General features: G+C 45.9%; 1 protein-coding gene and 1 long non-coding RNA gene across 2 annotated transcripts in view; one reads left to right on the top strand and one right to left on the bottom strand.

Annotated features, from left to right (window-relative positions):
• Window positions 1-22,194, bottom strand: part of EGFR (epidermal growth factor receptor) — a 202,670-nt gene that overhangs the window by 80,510 nt on the left and 99,966 nt on the right. The gene's annotated exons all lie outside the window — the stretch shown is intronic.
• Window positions 3,710-8,942, top strand: LOC132015145 (uncharacterized). Its single transcript, XR_009403558.1, has 3 exons — window positions 3,710-3,957; window positions 7,865-8,147; window positions 8,702-8,942. It is a non-coding gene; the product is annotated as an uncharacterized LOC132015145 (long non-coding RNA).

Below are 22,194 nucleotides of genomic sequence, written 5' to 3'. Positions count from 1 at the left end.
CCCACCAGAATGAATAGCCCCTTGTAGTCTCTGTCCACGTGTGACTTCCATGCCCGTAATAATCAAAGCCAGCTCAAAAACGTTCCCCATAATCATTCATCCAGCAGGTGTTCACTGAACACCTCACCCATGTGCAGAGGCCGGCCGTGGGGGTGGACAGGTATCCTATCTAAGCACATGGGTTCCAGCTCTAGATGCTTGCCTGTGAAGGAGCGAGAGGTGTCACCTGCAGCAAATTACTTCTTGTGAAGCCTCACTTTGTTCACCTGCAAAATGAGGGTAAAAGGTGCCCACATGGGGTCATCATCAGGGTTAAGATGTTAATATCTGTAAGAACGTGTCTGGCTCACGTAAGCCATCATCATCACCATCATGGTCATTATGGTCGCCATCATCGTCATCATCGTCACTGTCATCATCGTTGTCATCGTCACCATCACCACCATCATCATCGTCATGGTCATGGTCATCTCCATCATCACTTCACTGTCACTGTGAGCCCAACAACACCCGAGGTCCAGGGACGTGTGCAGATAGGACTGACATTGGTCCTGTCTCGTAAAACTTACACCCCAGAAGGGAAGACCGACGTTCACCAAATTCTGTGTGGAACTGCAGTTGTGATCATGGCTGTGTGGAAGCTTCTAGCATGTAGAAACCTGACCAGGTCTGAGGGGTCATGGCAGGATTCCTTGAGGAATGGCCATTCAGCACAATCCTCAAGGGCAAGAGGAGCTTACTAGCAAATTGTGTGGAGTTTGGGGGGCTTCCTTGTGGGAAGAGCCGTGGTAGCGAAGGGCTCCCTGGCTGAAGTGAAATCCAGCAGAGATGAAGCTGGGAAAGCACGGGGAACCAAGAGGCAGAGGCACCAGGTGAGGGGCTTGCTGCTAAGGGTTTTGATTCCGTTTTAAGAGCAATAAGAAATCACGGGCAGGTTCTAAACAAGGAGGAATTTGCCTTAGATTGTGTTTTTATTTGTATTTATTTTTATATTTTTCAAAGTTTCTATGTATCTGAAAGTGAGCGAGAGAAAACATGAGCAGGGGGGAGGGTCAGAGGGAGAGGGAGAAGCAGGCTCCCTGCTGGGGCTCGATCCCAGGATCAAGACCTGAGCCCAAGGCAGTCGCTTCACCAACTGAGCCACCCAGGCACGCTAGATTGTGTCTTTGAAATACCTGCTGCTTTTTGGAGAAGGACCTAGCTGGCGCCCAGAAGTGGGCACGTCTGGAAGAGCGAAACCAGCGGGCTCCCTGTGGGGATAGAAATCCTGTGCTGGCATTCCTATCTTGGCTGTGATATTGCAACACGTTCCCATCAGGAAGACTGGGTGAGAGGCCCATGGGACTTCTCCATATCATTTCCTACAGCAACAGTGAATCTACACTTTCCTCAAGACAAAGGTTTAATTACACAACTCATTTAGAAGCACACGCTGTAAGGCAGAGGTCTTGCAAAGAACAGTCATCCCTACGTAGGTGTCGGCTTCGTGGGAAGAGCCAGCACCCCAACGGGGGAGCCCGCGGTGCTATTGGTAATGGGTGAGCCTGGCTTCTGCCTGTGCCCTGGTGACAGGTGACTCTCCCCCTCGAAGTGGGATGGACAGCGTAAAGCATGATAGCTTATAATTTTCAGTCACTGTGACTCTTTTCTTATAGAGATAGACGTCATTTTTGGAAAGCACATGGTTTCAATGGTGCATACTTGGTTCATGACCAAGAATTCTTTCTCTCTATGCCATGCTTCATCTTGGTAAAATTAAACAATCTCCCTCTTCTAATTATCTGCTTCTTCACAAGCTCTCCAGGAGGTGCCTCTGCACAGAGCATTGCAAGTACCAGAATGATGAAAGGGTCATAAACAATCCTGACAGGTGCTAAGGGGTTTGAACCAACAGAATGGGGGATGGCTCACTTATAGGACTATAAAAGAACATCAGGAACCATGAACCTTCTCGGGTAAAAATCTGGAATGTTTGAGCAGCAGGGAATACCAAAGACCTAGAATCACAGGGGAAGAATTTAGTTTATTCTGTCCTGGGCAAGAAGGGCAGACAGCCTTGGGTAGTGCTTTGTCCCCCCAATAGGGCCGTGGAGAAGAACGGTGCACCCAAGGGACAACCATGCGGTAAAGGTTCCTCCTCGTTCTGTCGGCCTCAAGTCAACAAAGTGCATTGCCCACGATGGGCCCATCTTTCCCCTAGTTACGCCCTGTCCAAACCTGCATTCGAGAAAGCAGATTTCGTCAAAATCCCAAGATCCCCAATTGGTATTCACACAGGGTCCCCTATAGTTTTTCAACCATAACTTACAACCAAAGAATAGCATAAATACCACAATAATTTGGGGCTTAAACTGGAAATTTCGGGAAAATCTGAAGACTTGACACAGTCAAGGAAGTCCCTGAAGCCGTGCTTGGTCCATGGACGTCGTATTTAACTTCTGTTTTGAATGATTTAGTCAGTCTCACGCTTAATGTTTACAAAACTTGGTAGAGCTGGGAAACACATTGCTATCAAGGAAACATGCTGAAACAAAGCTTTTAGACTTTGACTGAAGTAGTACGGGATGTCACAAGGACATTTTGTGCCAATCGCACAAGGGGAAAAGATGGACAAGTCTGAGCATTTTAAAAGCATGAATAATCTAGAGCAAAGTTTTTTCCTGTAGCTTCAGCTATAGCTTTCTTGCTCATATCCCTGTTCCTTCACGTCCTCTCCCTACCTAGACTTTGGAACTACACACACACGCACACACTTGGGTACAGACACATACACACACATGCAGCTTTAATTCTGTGTCTGAGCTGGGACACATCTGATGCTCTCTAGTCTTTTATTGCATTCCCTGCACATTTTGATCCCCGTCTCTGTCTTCTAATGCAGGCTTTCCTTCTCAGAAACAGCATCTCGAACTGGCATTTGTATCAGGGAGACACTGCAGATCCGAAGCTCAGCTCCTCTTCCAAAGCCTCGAGAAATGAGGCACATGGTAAACACGAGCTGAAAATCCTCAGGATATCGCCTGCAATCATTCGTATACAAGACAACTCCAAACACATTTTACAAAATAGGTACACTTCAACTATGAAGAAATGCATTTTTCCAGATTCTCTGTTAAAAGGGAAGTAAAGACCAAAAAGCTTTTAAGAATGCCTCCTTCCTGGAGCATATCATCTGCAACAAAAATATAAAATATTTTTAGTTATATTTTCTTTATATTTGTTTATAAAAGGAATGGTTATGCTAATTAAGTAACTTTCGAACATTAATTTCTTAGTTGCTTGAACAGATATTTACATGCCCAGGAATGCCTCTTTTACTCCTTGGTTTCGCCATGTCCCCATTATTTCATGAATTAACCGAAACTTACTAGGTCATACCAGGAAGGATCGATAGCCGCATTTTTTCCCTGACAACAAATTTAAGATGAAACTGGTAACACAGAGGAACCAACATCTCTTACAGCAAGCCAGTAGACTAAAGAGGAATTTGTGACCTAGACTTAAAACGTTTGCTGATCATAGATTAGCCTAGTCATCATTCTAAAATAGCCTAGTGTGTGGATTATTTTAAGGCGATCTTTGCACTGAAGGTATGCTACTGTAAACTATTAATTAATTAACCAATCAATTTACCCTTTCACCGCCATTTCTGGAATGCGCTGGCCCCTTGCCCAAAGGAACTCAGTCAATGACAGAGACAGAACGGGACTTGGTGGAAAAGAAGTTAAAACAAGCACGTGCCCTGCTGGTTTTTGGTGAGGAGAGGACAGAGGGCACTTAGAACAAAGCTTTCTAAGGGACGCCATGCTCGAGCTATACCGTGAAGAACACCTTGCAGTTGTGCAGAGGAACGGAGCATGGAAAAACCCAGAAATGGAGGCAGGGAGGAAGACACAAGCACCTTGGCTGACGAGTCGCATCAGAGATCAGCCGCTGGTAGGAACGGCCGCTCTCTAGGTGAGCCAGACTCTGAATGGAAGGGAGGGGGTGCCCAGAAGCTCTGGGGGCCGCCTCCAGCTGGGGCCGTGAGAGGGGAGGGGAGCCGCCCGATGGGCAAGACTGTGGTGGATGCAGCCTTACACAACAGCTGCTAGAAGAAAATTCACACAACCAGAGGACGGGGTGTCTGCGGTCTGGCGAGCCAGGAGCCAGGCTGAGAGCAGGGAGGAAGGAGGTGTGAGCTGAACATGGCTGTTTGAGGTTGCAGAGGGGGAGAGAGACCTCTGGGTGTGGTAGGGTCTCAAAGGGCTCTTTGGGAGGACAGTCCTCTGGTGAGTTTGTGCCTGATTCATGGAGACTCTCTCAGTAGACTTAACATTTCTTTTAGAAAGTGGGTTCAGATCCACCCTCTAAACATTCCTGGATAATAAAGCTTCCCTAATGTGGCCTAAAGTCACTCAACGGTCGGAAATGACTTTTCAAAAAATCAAATGATATGTTGATTTCATTTTTAAACACTTCTCTGTGGTGAGACACTTAACACGAGACCCGTCCTCCTACCAAGTTCCGAGTGTGCCATCCGGCCTGACTTGATGGAATCAGACAGCCTGGGGCCCCCTGCACTGAACAGATCCTAACAGGAGACACTCCCTTTCCAGTCAAGGTCACTAGTCACATCAGGATGACAAATATACGTGTTAGCTGACTGAATTCATTACAGCACACACTTGACTGCGTCACAGAAATGCCTTTTTATTGTAAGGGGAGGTTTCTTCTAGTGTGAAGAAGTTCCATGAACTGAAGGTATCCTGGAAAGCTTGGTGGCCATCTAAAATGAAAGAGAAAAACTACCCCTTCTGCTGCAGAGGTTGTATTTCTAGTCTGTTCTTAATGGGAATTCTCTGAACCGTGAGTTCTATAGAAAGAAGCGAAGTCATAGAGTCGTTGTGGCTGGGCAGGGGGATGAAGAGAAAGACACAACAAAGAACATGGCTCCAGCCCGTTGGCTCTTAGGACAAATGAAACTCTAGGCGGGAAGGACCTTTTTGTTCTTCCTGTAAAGGAAAACAAAAAGATGCCTGAGACATTCCTCTAATGGTCAAGCCTTTACCTGAGAGGAAGGGAAACACACGATGCCATTGAGATGACACATCTGTCTTCTCCGGGCCTGGGGAAGGGGTAATCCTCTCTGCTTGCACCCCTGCGGGCAAAATGGCGTCTGAAAGAGCAGAAGCAAGGAAAGGAGAAGGAGCCATTTTTCCCGTGAATATCAGCTGAAGATTCACTTTTCCTTTGGTCTCAGGGTTTTACCCCCAAATCTACTCGTGGCTGTAAACATTCTGGCACTCAGAGGTTTGAACTCGGTGGGCTTTCTTGAGAGGACGGCGTGAAGGACTTTTGTTTGAATGTTCCGTCCGGGGCTTCATCTCCCTGCAGTCTGAGACACTTCCCTGTGTTGTAACACTTGGATCTCGTTCATGGAATCTTCCCCGCTTTCCAAACAGATGACCTCTCACTAGAAGATTCACTTATCTCTCTCCCCCTGGCCCTGTAAACCAGTCCAGCAAAGTCTTAACTTGCAACAAACAGGCAATTCACTCTACCAGAAAACACAGTTATCTAATCTCCCAAAAATGACACCTGGCAAGTTTCAAACCATCATGCCATTTGACTCATTTCCATCAACATTTCTTCTTACAAACAATGTTAATAATGCCTTTTTAAGTCTGAGGACACTGCAACCAGTGGAAAATAAAATACTACTACTACACTGCCTGATGAAGAGTGTCCAGTCCAGATGAGTGTTTGAAGATGTGTCAACAGTGTTCTATGGAGGACAAATGGGCTCATGTATCATTCATCAAATGTTTATTGGGCCCTGAATGTGTGCCAGGTCCCAGCTTGTTGTTAGAGCTACAAATGGTCTTTGTCCTCATGGAGCAGATAGTCAAGGAAGGAAGATAGACACGCAATACAGCAGGTGAAAATTTCTCCCATCACCACTTACTCACTGATTAAGAGGGAGAATGAGTATTTGCCTTTTCAGATGGGTCATTTCCACATAAATGTCCTCACTGTTGTCAGACATTCTTTTTCCTGTGAAAGTGAATGATTTTCAGATGAAAGAATGGAAACAATTATTTGTCAAACCAAAAAGTACTTCCTTTTGCCATTAATCACGTTGCTCAACATCCATGTAGTGAGGTCAGTTTTTCATACAGGTTACCAGGAAGGAGACAGGCATGACAAATAAGCCCTCTTTGGCCATCTATGTGTAGACAGACAAGCCAAGCTAGAGGCCGGGGACCCCAGCCTTGGAGAACAAGCATCTGTAGCGTGCTACCAGAAACACCAGGAGCGGGGTGCCTGGTTGGCTCAGTCATTGAGCATCTGCCTTCAGCTGAGGTCATGATCCCAAGGTCCTGGGATCGAGCCCTGCATCAGACTCCCTGCTTGGTGGGAAGCCTGCTTCTCTCTCTCCCACTCCCCCCTGCTTGTGTCCCTGCTCTCTCTCTCTAGTAAATAAATAAAATCTTAATTAAAAAAAAAAAAAAGAAAGAAAAAGAAAAGCCAGAAGCTGCTCATCCCATCCATGGCCCTCCTGACGGGAAGGACGGCACCTGAACTCACAGAGAGAGACGGCAATGTGAGAGGGACACTGGGAAAGAGCGGCCAGATGGACGGCCCTGGGTCCATTTGGGCTGCCAAGAAACAGAGAGGTTCCCCACTTGCATCTAGCCACCCACGTAGAATAATCTCCGGAGTCCGGAGCTCCTCAGACCACTTCTCAGAGCTTCAGGAATATCTCAATGGCCCAGGATTTTGTTGCAATGCAGATTCAGAGACTCTCGGGGAACCTGAGACGCTGCACTTCTCACAAGCTCCAAAGAAGCTCATTACCGGAGGCATTAGGAAGATGATAGATTATACCCAGCTCAACTACCGCAGCGGCGTCCTCCGGCGTCCTCCCGAAGGGAGAGGCTGCCGAAGACACGAACAAGGAGAGATCTCAAGGAGACAGGAGAACCAGGACAGGGAGAGTGCCCCAAGGCAGAAGACAGAAGCAGATACCACGTTGTCACATCCTGCAAAAGGATCTCGCAGATAAAGAGGGAAAGGCATGTGCCAGATTGAGCTCAGAGTGACTGTAGTGGTAAATTCTTCGAGCCTTTCTCTGGTGAGTTTCAGTGGAGCGGTCACGACAGAGATTATATTCGGAAGAAATTCAGACACTGACCAGGAGGAGAAAATGCATCGTAGTATTTGCTACTCACAACACACGCTGGGATAATATCATCTCTGACGACCCAAAAATTCTAAGGAAAAACTGGCAAGTGAACAGAGTATCTATTTACGGTGTCCAATGGATGGTTTAACGTACTTATGTGGTGTGAAATGATTACCATAATCAAGGTGATTAACACATCCGTCTCCTCCCCGATAGTTTTTTGCGGGGAGGAGTTGGGGTAAGAACACTTAAGATCTACTCTTCTGGCAAATTGCAAATTATGAACTATAGCCATCATATATTTTGCTAAACACTCAAAAGGCCATGTGGGCATCAGGAACTTACTTCAGATCCTAGTGTGTCAAAGGACAGGAGGGTCTGACCTCCCCTTCTGAGTCTGTAATGTCACTCTGCTCGATCTCATGGGAAAGAGAGCTATAGAAAAGAAAGAACACTCAGGGTATGACAGGCAGCCACACTGGAACTGTAAAATGAGCAGTGGGGACGGCGGTGGGGGACAGTCATTTCAGGCTTACTTGATCCCTGGATGGACCCCTCTGCTTCTCTCCTCGACTTTGGAGGAAAGGGGAGGATTTGTTAAAAAATAAAAATGTCTTTGAGAGGTACTTTTTGCTTTACTTCAAAAACTCATTTGCGTTTTTTAAGTAACACAACGTGACCCAATCTTTCTGACAGTGTGGTGCTTCGAGAACATTTATGGGGCCTTCTAATCGGTCACTTCAACATTCAGTCGTCCCCGGAAGCCTTCCAGAGGACCAGCCAGACTGGTTGCAGCACTTGTGATTTCTGCTACGGTTGTGAATAGCTGACTGACCTGTCTATGTGTCTGGTGGATGTGAGATTTCTGGAGCGCAGGCCCACTGTCTACTGAACTCACTACGGTCAGTGCCCTGCTGGTCACCAACACACGGAGGGAGGCTAATGACTGATCTGTGTTTGCTGGATGACTAATTCAAAGGTGAGAAGCCTTCCAAGCAGCAGGGAGTGGGCGTGCTGGTGTGGCTGAGATGCCCTTCCCACTCCGGGCTTGGGTGGTACCCTCAGATACCAGCTGGCCCCACACTCTAGCATTTCTGCTTGAAACCTGAAGGGAGAACTTACATCCGGCCAAGCATTTTTTTTTTAAAAGATATTTATTTATTTATAAAGATTTTATTTATTTATTTAACAGAGATCACAAGTAGGCAGACAGGCAGACAGAGAGAGAGGAGAAAGTAGACTCCCCTCTGAGCAGAGAGCCCAATGCAGGGCTCGATCCCAGGACCCTGAGATCATGACCTGGGCCGAAAGCAGAGGCTTTAACCCACTGAGCCAAGTATTTTGCTCCTGTATATGGCAAATGTTCTCTCAGTCTTTATTTGTTTTCAACTTTGTTACCTATATGTTGTCATACAGCAATTATAACTGTGTGTCCTGCTATCATGCATTTTATTACTTCTGCCTTTGGGTCTTGTTCATGACTGTTTTCTTCACCAGAATTCTACAAAAATAACCTTCTGTGTTTTCTTCTAGTATGTTTCCAGGACTTTTCAGTTGTTCCTTTAGTCATCTGGAGTTCAGTTTGTATATGGTATGAAGTCATTATTTCATGTTATACCCTCCCTATCTATCCTGGATGATCCCAGTTCTTCCTTCCCATACCATTACTTAAAGTCAGTACCTTCCACACTATTCTTTGACAGTCTGCACCATCTCCACACTCTACACTCTGTCCTACTGATGTATGTATCTATTCTTGTACTGTATCATGTTGTCTTAATTACTGTACCACCATAATAAATTCTAGTAACTTGTAGAACAACTTTTCATTTGTGAGTTTTGTTTTTCAAAAATTTTAAACTAGTTTTCACATTTGTTCTAATGAATCTATTTAACATAAACCTATTTATTTAATTATTATTTTTCTATTTTATATGATATAATATAATATAGAAATATATGATATATATTATATATAATAATTATATTAATTATTAATTATATAAACATAAATCTATTTAACATAAACCAGGTGCCCCAAGATTTTGTTTATTTGGGGTGGGGGGGGGAAGAAGCAGATTCTGCATTGAGTGCAGAGCCTGACACAGGACTTGATCTCACCACCCTGAGATCATGACCTGAGCCAAAATCAAGAGTCAGAGGCTTAACTGAGTGAGCCATCCAGGTGCCCCACTTCCTGCTAAGCATTTGTGAAGACACATGAAGAAGGATGCATGAACAAAAGAGAGAATTTTAAAGCTACTGATGATGTAAGGGTATGGTTATTTTTGTTCCTTTCGGGTTTTTATTGGAATTCCAGCTAATTAACATACCATGCCATATTAGTTTCAGGTACAGAATTTAGTGATCCTACACTTCCGTACGACGCCCAGTGCTCATCACAACCAGTGCCCTCCTTCATGCCCATCACCTGTTTCAGCCCCACACACATCTTCCCTCCAGTAACCCTCAGTTTGTTCTCTACAGGTGGGTCTGTTTTCTGGCTTACCTCACTTTCTTCAACCTCCCCATGTTCACCTGCTTTGTTTCTTAAATTCCACATAGGACTAAAATCACATGGTATCCTTCTCTCTCTGACTGACTTACGTTGCTTAACCTTTTACCCTCTAGCTGCATCGCCGTTGTTGCAAATAGCAAGATGTCCTTCTTGTTGACATCTGAGTAATATTCCACCATCTATATATGTCACATCTTTATCCATTCATCATCAGTCGATGGCCATTTCCATAATTGGCTACTGCTTGATAATGTTGCTGAAAACACAACCATGCATGTATTCCTTTGAATTAGTGTTTTTACATTCTTTGGGCAAATACCTAAGAGTATAATTGCTGGGTCATAGGGTAACTCTATTTTTAACTTCTTGAGGACCTCCATACTGTTTTCCAGAGTGGTTGCACCTGTTTGCATTCCCACCCACTGTGTAAGAGGGTTCCGTAAGGGTACAGTTAGAACACAGTTCTAACAGCGTTTTACAGATGTTGAATCTGGGGGCGGGGGTGCCCGTCCATATTTAGGTCCTGTTGTTCTCCTTTCTCCGGGTCCTAGGTCTGCAGAGGCCCTAACTTCAGGCTCCCCGGCCCAGGCACGGAGGCCCTAGGTCTAACACCCGCTCTGCTTTCCTGTCTGCAGAATCCCATCTTTGGAAAGTTCTAAGACCTCGAATGCACTCCATCAGAGGTTTTCTGCAGCATCTCTACCACCCGCAAACACCGTTGCACAAATGTGCACAAATGTGAACCTCAGAAGATGAGATTTTCCTTCACACTCTGTTGACGCCATTCTGAAAAATGCTCATGGAGGAGCCTGAGAAACCCGTGTGCAGAATGCTCTCACTGAGATGCCTGCTGTGGTCTTCTGGGTTATTTTAGAGAGGTCCTTCAGTGAGGGCAGGGCCCCGTTCCCGGAGGGCTTTCGCAGCTCCTTTACAGCCTTTTTTCTCCAGGCCTGTCCTTGCTTCCCTGGGATCAAATGTCCCCCCTTCCTCCCCATCCCCATTCTCCGGCCCCCAATCCCCGCAGCCGCTGTGGCCAAAAGTTCTTCCGTTTTGACAAGTTGCCTTGTTTGTTTTTTGCAGCTTAACTGTAACATGCTTCCCAAATGTGGGAGTTAGAAAGTATGGGTTTTCCCAGAGGAAATGCTCCTCTCTCCTAGTTTGTTACATCTTTCTTTGGACACTCTGAGAGCTCCATCACTGCCATTCATTCAACACCATTTGCTGATCTCAGAAGGCAGCAAGAAAACCTTTAACTATATCCTACCTATCCCGCTTTATAAACCACTTGATTTTATTTATTTATTTATTTGACAGACACAGATCACAGGTAGGCAGAGAGGCAGAGAGAGAGGAGGAAGCAGGCTCCCTGCTGAGCAGAGAGCCCAATGCGAGGCTTGATCCCAGGACCCTGAGATCCTGACTGAGCCGAAGGCAGAGGATTAACCCACTGAGCCACCCAGGCACCCAATCTTTTAGGAATTTATTGTGAGCAACTGATTAATTACACTAACTGCATATGTGAAACTTTCCTTTTCATGATCACTTAAAAAACAGGTTCATGTCCTGATTATTAGAGCCACCAAACACTGTGAAACTGGCAGCATGTTACAACTAGGGGGTCTGAGTTCTAGCTGCCTCTAGACCGCAGTGACCGGTGGGGTCTTGGAAGAGTCATTCAGCCTCTCTGAGGCTCAGTTCCTGTGTAACGAATTGTTGGGCTGGATGGTTTCCAATCTCTCTTTTAAGTGTCATCCTCTATAATTTTAGAAATGGCCATGGGAAAACTATGAAAATTCGTATTATCTAGGAAGAAAACAGAGACCGTGTGTCAGCTCATCGTTCTTGGTCACGGTTGGCAGCAGCTCACGGCCACACACGACCCTCGTGCTTGGCTAAGGGAAGCAAGCTTTTCTGCAGCAAATATGAATTTCTGTTAAAAAGAGAGAGAGAGAGAGAAACACGTGGGGGGCTCAGTGGGTTAAGCGGCTGCCTTTGGCTCAGGTCATGATCCCAGGGTCCTGGGATCGAGCCCCACATCAGGATCCCTGCTCGGCAAGGAGCCTGCTTCCCCTCTGGCTGCCTTTCCCCTGCTTGTGTCCCACCACCCCCCACCACCTCTCTCCGACAAATAAATAAAATCTTTGAAGAAAAAGAAAAAGAAAATCTGTTGAGAGTGGGGTATAAACAGCACACCATTACTGACTCTAGACTGCCTTAGGGTTTTGCGGGGTTTAGACATTAGGTCATTTAATCTTCACTCAATTCTTGTCCTTTATTCTAATTTTACCAAATGAGAAGCCATTTTTGGAGATAGTTACTCAGTTGAAAAGAGGCAGAAGCAACATTCAAGCCCATTTCTACTTGATTCCATACACACTCATACACTGTCCAAGGACCCATGCTGCTTCCAAGGCATGAAGGACCATACTTATGAATTTAAGAAAAGTAATTAATTTTTAAGAAGGCTGATTAATATTAATTTTCATCATTAGATTTCCAGGGAGTCCACTATCAGAGTAGCTAAAATGAAAAAGTTGGACAATACAAGTATTGGGGAAGATCCAGGACCACCAAAATTCCTAAACACCACAGGTGGTATAAAGTTTGTTAAAACCACTTTGGAGAACTTTTTGACAATATGTACTAAAGCTGAGCAAACTCATATCCTAGAACCCAGCATTCCATAGGAGAAACCCCACGGTGGCATACAAAAGTGCACCAAAAGACACATGTGATGATTTCACGGTCTCATAACTGCCAAAGAAGAGAGACACCCCAGCATCCATCCATCCATGGTAGATCAGATGAACACTTTGTGGTCTTTTCTTACATGGAGCTGCACAGCTGAGAATGAGAGACACAACCACAGAGAACATCACAGACAGATCTGAACACAATATCGAGCAGAAGGAATCAGACACATGAGGGTACACGCTGGATGATTCTGCTGATACAAAATTCCAGAACAGTCACAGCTAACCCACAGAGCCAGTAAAGTGATGACTGTATCCCGGAAGGAGACACCAAGACCTAATCTGGGTGCTGGTTACAAAGGGAGCATTGCTTTGTGAAATCTGTCCGATTGCACACCTCTGATCTGTGGCCTTTCCTGACTTTCTGTTATACTTGAATTGAAAATTTCCTTGCAAAAGTACGAGGACAGATGCTCCCTATGAGAAAAGCTGTCTGGCGGAACAGAATCCTGTGGTTGGAAATTCAGGGTTTCAGAATGGAGTTGTGCATGGGGTGGGCGGCGAATATGAACAGGAGGGTGGAGGGGGTGGTTAGAACGGTGTGATCGGCTCAGGGCCCTCGCAGCCCCTCACTAAGTTACCTGCGAAAGATGAGATGCTTGGTATAACTGGACTCCTTCTGGGGAGTTTCCAGGGGGGAGGGGAGTACAGTGTAGGCTCCGACGTCTCAATCGCCGGGCCCTAGAGGACAAGCACATGGAACAAAAGGCCTGAATTCTCCCAGAGCCTGGTATCAGGCTGCCAAGTCTTCCTTTTTCTATGGTAATCTTTTTTTTCCCCCCCTGCATAATTAAGATGTATTTTCAGGAGTCAAACAAAAAAGGTGGTAACAGTAACTATGAACCCATGGGTTTTGCCCTCTATTCCAAATTGAGTAAGCTAATAAAAAAACACTGAATCTGGAGCACCTGGGTTGCTCAGTGGGTTAAGTCTCTGCCTTCGGTTCAGGCCATGATCCCACGGTCCTGGGATCAAGCCCTGCATCGGGCTCTCTGCTCAGTGGGGAACCTACTTCCTCCTCTCTCTCTGCCTGATGCTCTACCTACTTGTGATCTCTGTCTGTCAAATAAATAAATAAAATCTTAAAAAAACAAAACAAAACTAAAACACTGAATCTTCACTTGGGACTACTTTCGTTTCCAACTTCAGATGTTTATCCATGTTGCTTGGGAAAAGTGTGTGTGTGTGTGTGTGCACGCGCACGCATGCACGCACACACGCGTGCACACACCTTCTATACATGACCTATTGTCTTCTTTTTTTGGAAGATTTTATTTATGTGAGAGAGGGTGAGAGCGCGAGTGGGCACAGTAGTTGCGGGGTGGGGGGGCGGAGGGCAGAGAGAGAGAGGGAGAAGCAGATCCTCATTGAGCAGAGCCAAATGCGGAGCTTGATCCCAGGACCATCACGACCTGAGCCGAAGTCAGTGGCTTCACTGACTGAGAGACCCAGGTGCCCCCATAACCTGTTGTCTGTTAAAATGTAAAATTACAATGATACTTAATTGTGCTGAGGATTATAAAGTTTACTGATGTCATTCTCCATTCCAGCTCTGCAATCAGGGGCCAGCCCGTCCAGCGACCCAGCGAAGACACTGGCACGTCGTCTTCAGTGGAGTCAGACAGTAGTGGGATGGGCACACGGGAAGTTCTCCGTGTAATTGACGGGACTGATGTAAATAAATTACCAGGTCAATGTTTGCTCAAAGCTCCCTAGCAGCAGCTTGACCTCCTGAAGGAAGCTTGTGGGTAGAAGTGAAGCCCGTGGCGGGCTCTGACCCTGCTCTCCCAGCACCACCATGCCAACGTGCTGATGGTGTCCCAACGGTCTCACCTTCGAGGAGGCTCCCAGGAAACCCTGGAGACTGGAGGTCTGTGAGTCACTCTCCCATCTCCTGATTGATTACGGAATCAATCTTTTGACCGATAAGAGATGAGGCTCTATCATCTTCCCAACGCCTCTGGTAATGCGCTATATCGGAGCTTGTGAGAAGTGCAGCATCTCAGGTTCCCCGGGAGTCTCTGAATCTGTGCTGTAACAAAGTCCTGAGCCATTGAGGTGTTCGTGAGGCTCTGAGAAGTGGTCTGAGGAGCTCCGTAAGTACAGAGACTGTTCTACATGGGTGGCTAGCTGCAGGTGGGGAACCTCTCTGTTTCTTGGCAATCTGAATGGACCTAGAGCCATCCACTGGAGCCAGAACAGGACGTTCTTTCCCAGTGTCCCTCTCACACTGCTGTCTCTCTCTCTGGGAGTTCAGGTGCCATCCTTCCTGGACACAGACAAGGTGAGCGGCTCCTGGTGTTTCTGACAGCACGCGACAAATGCCTACTGTCCAAGGCTGGGGTCCCCCGCCCTCCAGCTTGGTTTGTCTGTCTACACATAGATGACTAAAGAAGCCTTATCTATAAAAGACAGAATAGCTGAAATCTTAGGTAATGATAAATATGGCTTTTTAAAAGAGATTTATTATTTATTATTATTATTTTAATTTGAGAGTGAGAGCACTGAGAAGGGGGTGAGCCAGAGGGAGGAGACCCCCATGAGCAGGGAGCCCAATGCGGACCCTGGGACCCTGGGATTAAGACCTGAGCTGAAGGCAGACACTTAACGAACTGAGCCACCCAGGTGCCCCTTATTTATTTTAGAAAGAGAGAGAGAGAGAGAGATAACACTTGCCAGCAAGCGGGGCAGGGCTGGGGGGTGGGCAAAGGGAGAGGAAGAAAATCTCAAGCAGACGCCGCACTGAGCGCAGAGCCCGCTGTGGGGTTCAATCCCATGACCCCGAGTTCATGACCTGAGCTGAAATCAACAGTCAGTCCCTTAACTGACTGAGCCACCCAGGTGCCCCGATGGTTATAACTTTTTCAACGTGACAGAGGGCGATGAGTACTTGTCAAACAATTCATTAAATAGCAACCACTGACTGGATATTTGCTTTACGCTGGGAACAGGCATGATGCTCCAGCAGCAATCCTGGCAGGTAAAATCCTTTTTTACAAACCTGTCATGGGGTTAAAAGAGATCATACCTATAAAGTGTCTGACACACTTTTATTGTACTTTTGTCTAAGTGGAGTCTTGGTGATATTTTAACTTCAGGCATTTTTTAAAAATCATCTTAACTTTTCATGTGAACCTAAAGAATTATAAATGAAGGGTTGGGATGTTTCATCATCTCTGTGCAACCTCCTCCTCTCAAAAGCTGACATTTACATAGATTGTAACAATATATTTCATTTTTTGGTAATGCCAGGAAAAAAACCACAAACATGTATTTTAATACTTCCAGTCTATTGGATGTGGATACTATAGAACAGAGTGAATTCTCCCATTCCATCAAAGCCAATGGTTTCTTGTTAAAAAAAAATGTAAAAATTCTGCTTTCTCAAAATAGCCTTTTTAAACAATTGCTAAATGTCTGATATCAAGGAACTATTAAATTATTGCACATAAAGTTGAGTACTCTAACCATCAAATATCTCTTAAAATATTAAATGGCATAGAAAAATCTCAGAATATACTTGTGGAAGAGTAAAAATCATACTACACACTATCATGTTAGTCATGGTGTCTCTGGGTAACAATATATGTGCAACTATTATTTACTACTTCATGCTTTTCTGTATTTTTCTAATAATCCTGAATGGCCAGGTCTTAACTTTTTAAATCAAAGAGAAGGTATTGAGTATGGACAAAAAGGGAAGAAGGCATTAGTAGCATCTTTTTGGAGCACAGTTTCCTGCCCTGGGTCCATGGTAGAGTCTCTGGGAGCTTTCAAAGCAGTGCCTGGACCAAGGAAATCAGAAAGTCAAGGTGGGTTCTGGGATTTGTGCACAGCTCCCTAGGTCATCCCAGGGCTACTGCAGTAAAGCATGGGATCTTGCTTTCTGGAGGTCTGTGGATATTTGGACAGGACTCAAACTTACATCCAAAAATTACAGAGCCCAAACAGCCCTGCTTAGAAAATCACCTTGGGGTCTTCGTCAAAAGTACGTACTCAGGGATATTTCTCTAGAATGGGAGCTCTATGAACTTCCAGGGCAAGAATGTTGAGCAGAAGTTGGATTTCTGAGCTATGTTTTTGGGTCAATAGTGAATGTCTTTGAAGCTTTCAGTGAATTTCCCTGTACTGATGTCTTTATTGGACGAGGTCCATCGAAAACATATTGGGAATGTGGGAAAGGTGATTTAGTAATCTACAGGACGAAAACATTATATTTATATACAGCAAAGACTTTCCCCACTATTTCAGGGGTAACATGAAACTGAAGCCATCATACTGTAATACATATGGGGAAAGTGAGAGCTATCAGATGTTTGAGTGTGTATTTCACTCAGAAAATAAGGAAATTGCCTGAGTGCTAGTGATCTGACTAGGAAATATTTTTTATGGGATTAACGTGTTTCCCGAATGCCTACTATACACTCGGCACGTACACTATCTCACTCGCTCATCCATGGGATGGAGTTAGCGGGGTTATCAGCATTGTCTCACTCTTAGTCACAATGTGTATGTATGAGTTGTTCGAATTCCATGAACTTCCTATTTAACTGGAGGCTGAGTAATGAAACCTTTTATCAATTTGACTTTTAGATTTTATTTTTTTGAGAGAGGGAGAATGGGAGAAAGACAGAGAGAGTGAGCACGTGCACAAGTGGGGGGAGTGGCAGGCAGAGGGAGAAGTGGACCCCCCTGCTAAGCAAGGATCCTGCCTCGGAGCTTGATCCCAGGACCCTGTTTATACAGATGCTAACCAGCTGAGCCACCCAGGCGCCCTTCCAACTTGACTTCTGGAACACTCTGCAGAATCAGGGAAGCCCGGTTCCACCTGTCCAGTCTTCTTCATGCTTCCAGGGTCTGGTCAGTTTCTTTCTTTTCACTCTCAAAAGTGTTCTGGTTTGGACAGAAAATTACATGGACATCCTGAGTCTGTCCAGGAGAATTTTACCACCCTCTGAAGACTATCTCAAATTCTCTGTGCCATCGTAGGAGACCAAGGCTGGAATCCAGAGACTTCCGCTGTGGCTGTGGCGTGACTGGAAGGCTCCAGGGTACCATGAGCAGCATGTCCCCAGGTTAGGAGTGAAAAGTGAAGGTCAACAGACAATGCCAATGCTGCATCTTCCCCTTAGTGCCCGTGTGGCCTTGGCCAGTTTCAAAAGCCCCTTGGACAGCAATCTCAGCACTTCTCCAAGGATCATCAAGATACCATATTTCTAAATAGTCTTCACATGCCTTTTTTGTTCTTTCTCGATTCTCACAGCAAACCTGAGAAGCATGTAGGAGAACCCTCTCCCTTTTCAGGTGAGGCTATTGATGCACAGACGGGGTGGCCTGGCTTTCTGATTTGGACCCGCTGAAGCCCTTCCTTCCTGCTCCCCTGTCTGCTGCGGCATCTGCCAGGGAGCCCCCAGGTTCTGAGACCATGTCTAGACGATGCTAAAGCCCTTGATTGAGAGTGACAACCCCCAGCTAATCATCTGTTTGTTTTGACCCCAAATTATGGGTTTGAGGATAGACTCCTCCTACCAGCTGCCTCAGTCGCCCGGCTGTTGTGCTCCCACGGCTGGCCTGAGCTTCGGTCCCCTGCCACGCGGGACACTGACGTCTTTGCTGCACTTGGAATATGGGAACGCCGGGATGCAGGAAGAACTCTGAGATGCAGCGGTCCATGCATCATGACTAAATGACCCTTAAAATCATGTGGACATCGACACGAGCATCATTAGATGCAGAAGAATGAAAGTTATCCCTCTGGGAAGGTTTTCTCTTAGAAGACTGGAGAGTCAGCTGTAGACCACAGACTACATTCTCATTCCTCCTGTGTTGGTTGTCTTACAGCCTGAGGAGGAGGGCATAAAAGGCAGCTTCTGGACATCAGGCAGAATGGTCTCTGCTGCCCTTACTGCCTCTGAATCTTGGGCACTGATCGGCGGGACAGCCCAGGGGCGCTGGCACCAGTCACCTGGTTCTTGTTCCCAATCTATCTGTCAGGCATTATTAGCAGGAGATGGTAAGCCCATCCCTCAGTTCCTCAACCTCTCCCAGCTCCCGTGTCCCCACCCGAACGAACATCAGCCCTGGGCTGACTCTCGGGACAGGGGAGATAAAGTAGACAAAGCATCTCGCACAAAGCCTGGCACCCAGTAGCACACGATCAGGGGCACCCATTTCGCCTCTTTCCTGTTTTAACAATGTTTCCTTTTATTGGCACCATCCCAGGCCCTCCTAAATGTGCTATTTAGATGGTATTTGCCTGGTGGGCTGCTAACAGAAAAGACCTGGTCTTTTATGGAAGAGCTCTTTAATATAAAGGACTCCAAAACGTTTCTCAGGTTCACACTCGTCTAGTTTGATCTTATCTTAATTTAACTGATTTAACTGAACTCGTTCACTCCTGAGGTAAAGCCCAGCTCACTCTCACAAGGCAAGGCATTCATTTCTAGAGGATTTTATCCAATCCGGAGAGTAACCATATTTTTAGTGATTTTTTTTTTTTAGACCACCTGTGGGGCAAATTTGAACCTTCAAATACATTCATTGCTGGGCTTTATTCAGGAAGCCTGTCTGATTCAGTGGTAACTGAAAGGCTCAGGAAACTAAAATCCAAGTCTAATTAAAAAAAAAAAAAAAAAAAAAAAGGTGTGAGGGGTTAAAAAAAAAAATGCAGCAAGCAAGCAAGATGAAACCTGCCTCGTTGGGCAGCTGCTCCAAAACCGGTTATTGTGGATTGCAAATCATACCCTGGTTGATTGAGCCCCAAACCACAAAATGTCTAAAGAATGAAGCAAAACACTTGAGTTCTAGCGCACTTTGCTGTAAGATGTGGGTCGGTGGAGTTAGAGGCCCGAGCAGGACGGTCCAGGAGGCCCGCCACTCTCGATGCCCTCACCCAGCTGGCTGGATTTCGGGGGGAAGAGTGCAGTCAGCTGTCTGCAAGCATTCAGCAAGTCTAAATCCAATTTCTATGGTTTCTGAATCAGTTCCTGGGATATAAATGGAAGGGGGAGAAGCAACAATGATGCTTCCAAGAATGAAAGCAGCGTAAGTCTGGAAACCCCCCAAAACTCCACTCACTGGAAGGAAGCTTTTCTGAAGGCACTTGAATCCCCTTCATTTCTGCATAGTGTCAATGGAAAATGAAATCACTCCCTTCTTGGCTTTGAAATGCTTCTCCAGCTCCTTCACACCTGGGCCCAAGATCTGCCAGGGGCCAGCTGGCCATTGTGCACTCTGGTGGCTGATGGCCAGCAGAGGCAGGAGAAAGGGAAAGCGGAGCTAAAATCGGTCCCAAATAAAGTCTGAAAAGCAATATTTGAAATTCAACTTCCGGAAAGGAACAGGAAACAGCATGGAAACCCAGGAATTACAAGATAGAGAGCAGCCTGGGTCCTTGATTCTGTTCACAAGGATAGAGTCTCCGATGCATTTCTTAGTTACAGATACGTGTTCATCGAGCTATAAATAATTTCAAAATCTTAAGACAGTTGGGATGTAACAGAAGGGGCTGTAAATCACTGAGGCTGCTGCCAGTGAAAATCTTGGGCTGTGCCCAACCTCTGCCTGCCTTTCCTGCGGTTGTAGGGCAAGGGGGTGGGGGGCTGTACCTCACCGAGGGACTGTCCCTGGAAGGCTGGGCGGGCTTGGCTGCAGGGGCCCTTTGGTTTTATCATCTACTGGGAGGAGTGGTGATCAGCGCACAGAGCCATCTATCTCTAGACCCCCAATCTCTCACCTTGGCTGCATGGCTATGAAAGTCAGAAAACTTCTCAGTCCTCTCTCTTTGGCATTTCTCACAACATTCACGTCAATCTCCCCCGCCTTCCCCCCACCCCCGCCGCCACCTCCTTCTCCAACAGAATCTCATAATGATGGTAAGACACCTCTTAACAACATAGGTTCATATTTTTGTATCCTACATTTTTCTATCCTTTTGAGCCCCCTGATGTACTTCACATTTGTTTATCTAGATAATCTTGTCCAGGACGGAGGGGAAACTTCTTGGAGGTCATGTACAGCCAACCCCAGAATTGTCCCTGGCGGGGTGTGGGGGGGTTTCCACTTTCTTCTGAAGTTCACAGGAGAACTATTTTAGTACTTATTTTTTAAAAAAAAGAAAAAAGAATGGCATTATATATCTGTTTTTATTTGTTGAAATGCCATACAGACCTCTTTGTCATGCAAATAAGCAAATGTCCACAGTCCTAGGGTCAGAGAATTAACAGAATATGTCCTTGGAGACAAAACTTGACACCTCAGCCAAGAGGAAGTATCGCTCTAAAGTCTGAAAGGAATTAAGCTTCTCTGCAAAGGTAATATTCTGACTAACAATGACTCATATGGGAAAGAGAGGGAGGCTTTGAATTACTGCTTCAGGACCTGTCTTGTCTTGCTTTCTTCGGCTTGGTCTCCGGCAGTAGGATGGCTCCCATCTCCGCGCAGCAAGCGCTGGACTTTGTGCCTCGGACGGGCCCTGGTTGGTGTGAAGACAGCCAGGAGGCCGCACCTCTGGGGCAACATCAGCCCAAAGCTACGGTTCCCCGGGAACAGAGCCCCACGTCTAAAGAGCTTTCATTCCTGTAGATACCCCCGACCTCCCCGCAGTCTTCCCCATAAGAATGGAAGCACCCAGTTTAACTACAGTAGAAAGGTGATCCTTGGGAAGAAAATGAGCCCTTGTCAATACCTTTTGTTTGGTTGACATCGATACATCTTCAGTGGAAAGAGACTTTAAGTGACTTTGCAGACCTCATGATTGAATCCTCCGTGAACATTAACAGTTTCCCTTTCTGACTTCCAGCAAGGCAGCCTGTTCCGCATTCGAGGGTCTGCTGTTTATCCTATTAAAGGCTGCTTTCCCTCCTCCTTCTCCTATCACCGTATCCCATTTTTTTTTTTTTTCCAGTGAGCACTGACCACAATGGGACATCTTTGCTTTGTTGTTGTTGTTTTTTTTTATAAATTTACTTCTTCATTTTCCATTTTTCCCAGTGAAGGATAAGCTCCATGAAAGCAGGCCCCGGCTCTCAGGGCCTCCTGCACACCAGTGCTCGGGACTTGGTGAGGTCAATTAATTCTAAGCCTAAGGAAGTTGTGTACAAAGTCAAACTTTGGTACCATGCCTTCCCCTGGGGTCCTAACAGATGAAAGATAACCCTTGATTAACACCGGCTTGAACTACACCGGGCCACTTACAGGCAGATTCTTTTCAATAATTACAGAACATTACTACGAATGTATTTTCTCTTATGATTTTCTTAAAACATTTCTTATTTTTCTGGCCTACTCTGTTGTAAGAATACAGCAAAGAATACATGTAACAGGTGTGCCTGGGTGGCTCAGTCGGTCAAGACTCTGACTCTTGGTTTTGGCTCAGGTCACAATCTCATGGGATCAGGCTCCATGCTCGGTCAGGAGTCTGCTTGAGATTCTCTCCCTCTGCTGCGTGCATGTGTGTGCTCTCTCTTTCTCTCTAATAAATAAACTGATCTTTAAAAAAATGATACACGTAACATTCAAAATGCATGTTAACTGTTCACCTTGTCGGTAAGGTCAACAGTAGGCTAGTAGTAGTGAAGTTTGGGGGAGTCAAAAGTTATACTTGGGGGGGCGCCTGGGTGGCTCAGTGGGTTAAAGCCTCTCCCTTCGGCTCAGGTCATAATCCCAGGTTCCTGGGATCCAGCCCCGCATCGGGCTCTCTGCTCGGCAGGGAGCCTGCTTCCTCCTCTCTCTCTGCCTGCCTCTCTGCCTACTTG

This window comes from Mustela nigripes, chromosome 4 (assembly GCF_022355385.1).
Source record: "Mustela nigripes isolate SB6536 chromosome 4, MUSNIG.SB6536, whole genome shotgun sequence".
NCBI lineage: Eukaryota > Metazoa > Chordata > Mammalia > Carnivora > Mustelidae > Mustela > Mustela nigripes.
The sequence above is the reverse complement of the archived record's forward strand: the minus strand, read 5'-3'. Positions and strand labels throughout refer to the sequence as shown.